Here is a 4,425-nt window from a genome sequence, read left to right as displayed (position 1 = left end):
TAATTTTTTGAGGGATGCTTAGGCAACTCTTGGGAAAACTCATCCACATCCTTAAAAGAAGACTTTGGCCAAAAATATAAGGAGAGACTCAAGAGTTCAAGGAGTTGGAAGGTTAGAACAACGTCCAAGAGCCCCAGTAGTGTGTAGAGAGTCTAATTGTGAGGAATTCTTTGAGAGATTGTAAGAGTGGAGGGAAAATGAGAGATTTCTTCCTCCTTGCAGCTTTGAAGAGGAATTCTGTGTGCTGTAAAGAAAGGAAGAGATTCAGAGGAACTTCGAGGAGTTTTTTTGGGGAGGAATTAGAAATAAGTGTTATTTACTTGTTGTAGTTTGTATGACTTTGCTTTTATATGTGAATTCCGAGTTTTTTGTGTCTTTCCCATGAATTTTGAGTAGTTTTCTCTTTCTTTCTCCTTGTCTTGAGATTTCTGAAATGGAGAATTGAATTGGTTGAGCCATGAAAATGTTAAAGAAGTTTTGATGATCTTTTCACTTTGATCTTAATTTACTTTCAATCAGGTCAATTGATTTGTTAAAATGTGTTGAGTTTTACAACTAAAGTGAAGATTACATCCAAGATTCAGGGAGGTCAAAGCCCTTGGAAGTTGGGTGCAAATAAATAGGGAAATAAAATTATCGGGCGTAGAATTGGAGATTTTAGAGCGACAGAGTAAAATCCCCATTTCGGTCCTATCGTTTGGGTACTGAAGTGTAGATGTTAGCCCTCAGACAAGGGGAACGTGTGAGCTCCGAAGTGAGAGCCGGTATCCTCCCAGCCTAGCCGCAGATTCAGTAAACAAGCATAGGATTAGTCAATGTTCTTTATGCCTGGACCAAAGGGTAAAGAATAGGTATGCTCCTATTTGGCACAATATAAATTGTGAACTGATTCACTTTATCCATTCACTATAATTTCTTGACAAGGAGAAGGATGTTTTCTTATATATTAAATATCACATTAAAAACTTTATTAGTATAATTAGTTATTTAAGAGTTATTAAAATTACATATTTATTTCAATTGCCTATTCGTGACAGATAAGCAATTTGAATTATATTATTGTGATTAAGTATTAATTTCCTAAAATCTTAGTTCGTAGTTCTAATATTACTCCATGTGAGATCGATATCTAGGACTCTATTAGAGCCCTATATTACTTGAGCGATACGTATACTTGCGTTGATAAGTGTGACTTTACCATTATTGAATATTTTATATATACATCTTTATCGAATCTATAACCGTTGTTAAGTTTTTGGTGCCGTTGCTGAGGAAATAAATCTTTTAGCAACAGTATTAAATACTTGTATTTTTAAACATATATAAAGTCGCTGTCAAGTATATAGTAGGAACTCGATCAGTGTAGGTGAGTTTGACTGGTAGAGCTCTCTTCAAGATCTATGTTGGGTAGACCCATTTTGAAGAACTCATAAGAATAGTAAAGTACTTCAGAAGTACTCCCAAAATCCTTCTTAGCAGTAAGGAGCTCTACAACTTGTCAGTTCTAAATGTACAACTAGCAGGTACAATTGATATGTTCAACTGTAGACCACTAAATGCATAATTGATGGGCTCGATTCATTAAGCCCATGAAGCCCATTTAGTATATGGGCTTTCTTGTAGCTTAAATAAACTAATTTTTGGATTTAAATTTAGTTCTTTGATTTTATTAGCTCTTTGAAAGGAAATTACGAGAGGAATGAGAATGAAAATATAAGAGAATAAGTTGCTTCTATGTATGACTCGAGGGATTAGAAAGTTGCAGCAAGTGTTCTTCACTGTCGAGTTTGTCTAGAGATATATTATTTTTGATTTGATAGAAATGATTTTTTCCACCTCAAATAAGCTATGTGTGCTTTGCCTTGAAAAGTATTCGTGAGTGTTTACCATTAAGCTCAGACTTTTGTTCCTTTATGGGCTCAGAAGCCATGCCTCCAAAGTTTAGTCACGAGCACTCTATATGGTAATTGTGGACTATTTCTAATATAAGAGCCTTCGCTTTCTAAGTGGAGGCAATCCATTACATACATATGACTCAGTTGTTTCATGAGGATATTTTTTTCTTATCGATTTGCCCAGGACAAAAGAAGATACTTTTACCAAAGATATGACTTATTTTTGTCACATAGAAGGTATGTGCTTTTAAGATTTGGTGGGCTAAAATGTGAAAAAATTCAAAACTTTCCTATTTTGTGTTGTGTGGCGATGCTGATTTTTTTGGGATTGTGAGAGAATACCTATCAAATTATTTAGAACAAGTACTAAGATGGCACTAACTACTCTCATCAATACAATGTCAACTTGTCATAAAAAAAAATAATGTTAGTAACTACAACATGAATTTCAATGGTTTTAAGAACATGAGTTTTTCACACTTGTCTTTACAGAACATTGCAATTTGAAAGCTTCATTCTTATGCTCCTTCTCTTTTTTTCTTGAGAATCTATTGTTACTTTCATCTTGCTCTAATGGGAACGGCCTCTAAGGAAAAGTTGGATGCCCCATAAGGATGGTTGCATGTAATTATAAAGTACAGGCTAAAAAGGAGGCGTTCTATGGATTTACATGATTTGAAGAAAATGGTTGGTGGTGTAGAGAGTTCAAAGCCTGTCAAAATAAAATTTCTATCAGAAAATCTAATGGGGAGCATTGTTATTTCAAATGTTTTGAAACCTCATTAGATTGAGATGGCTCTAGAGAAAATGTCTATGCTACCAGTTTTGAATGCTAACTCTAGAGGACCAATGGTTGTAGTTTTGAAGTTGGTGCTGGATCACCAATTTCTGATTCTCTAAATGATTGGAAGGGTTCAAACGGAATTACACTCCTGGGTCTGAGTCCAAGTGACTATGCATTGGTTTCATTCTTTATTTTTTATTTTTTATTATGCACTTCTAATATTCTATTTTTTCTTCTGCAAAAGAAATTGTTAATCAACCATTAGAGCCTATTACTATTCTCAATGAATATCTTATGAAAGATGTTAGGGAAGTTAAAGATTGAGCTATAAAAGTGGTGGAGGAAACAAAGAAGGATGCATGAAAACTCATCTTGGAAAGTAATATTTGTTGCTCCTTCTCTATTGGCATATCCCCTTACACTTCTTAATTATCATATTATGCTTAATGGTGGATGGAGGATTTTTGATGGATTAATATATGGATACAGTGGTCATTGTCTCCGAAGGGTTGCTCATAAAGGATGAACCAATGGCAACTTCTGAAAATAAATCTTTTGTGGAAGGAGCTCGAACCACCTCACCAACTCTCTCAAATGTTCACCTCCTAAATCATGTTAATTAGTGGAGGGAAAAGTTTCTATCAACTTTCTAATACTTGGAAAAGACCAATGAGAAGCTCATGCGAGCTCAGGAGTAGCTTGCAGTTTGAGTAGTGCTTCTTGAAGATAGATCTTTTAATGTGCAAGATCATGTTAGGACCTATAAGATACTAATAGAAGGCCAAGGATCATGACCTTTCTTTAGGAAATAAATTGATGAGAGATTTCAAAATGATTTAGAAGATTCATAGAGAGTTAGAAAAATTAAAGTTAAGGTTGTTGCTTTTTCTTAGTGTGTTGCCTGCCCTCAATTCATGGGATCATGATACTATTACAACAGTTCATGGAATCATGATACTATTAAGGCAATTCATGGGATTTTGATGAATATTGAGGCTTTTTCCATGAACAACAATTAGATCGATGGTGGCTATTCAGTCAAGCCGATGGGAGTGGTCAATCAGACAAACATGGGTGGCTGATCTGTGAAGGAGGGTTGGTCGAATCGGTCAGATCAGTGGCGATCGATCGGTCGAGCTGACAAAATTGGTCAATCATACCATCATGGGCAACTGAATGATGGAGGAGGGTCATTCAAATTGATCAAATCGGTGGTAGATCAGTCGAACCGATGAAGAGGGTTGCTCTGGCCGGTGTGGGTGGTTGATTGACTAAGAAAGGGTCGATCAAGATAATCAAACTAGTGGCAGTCGATCAGTCAAGCTGACCAAGGGTTTGATTAGACCAGCATAAATGGTTGATTGATAATGATTAGGCTTGGGTTGTTGATTGACGAAGATTTTTAGTTGGGATGATCGGGTCTGTGGCAGTCGATCGGTCAATCCAATGAAAGTGGTTGATATAACTAGCGTTGGCTGTCAATCGATGTGGAATGGTCAATTGGGATGGTGAGTATAATAGACAAAGATGTGCCAATCAATACAATTGGGCTGGTAGTGGTTGATCGGTCAAGACAACAGAAGTGATCAATCAAACCAACATAGGTGATTGATCGACAGAGAACGATTTGTTGGGCATGTGCTGCTGATCGACAAAGAAAGGGTCAATCAAAACAATCGGGCCAACGCCGGTCAATTGGTTGAGCTGATTAAAGTGGTAAATCAAACTAGCACATGCTATCAATTG

This window comes from Phalaenopsis equestris, unplaced genomic scaffold (assembly GCF_001263595.1).
Source record: "Phalaenopsis equestris unplaced genomic scaffold, ASM126359v1 Scaffold000219, whole genome shotgun sequence".
In the NCBI taxonomy this organism is placed as follows: Eukaryota; Viridiplantae; Streptophyta; class Magnoliopsida; order Asparagales; family Orchidaceae; genus Phalaenopsis; species Phalaenopsis equestris.
The sequence above is the reverse complement of the archived record's forward strand: the minus strand, read 5'-3'. Positions refer to the sequence as shown.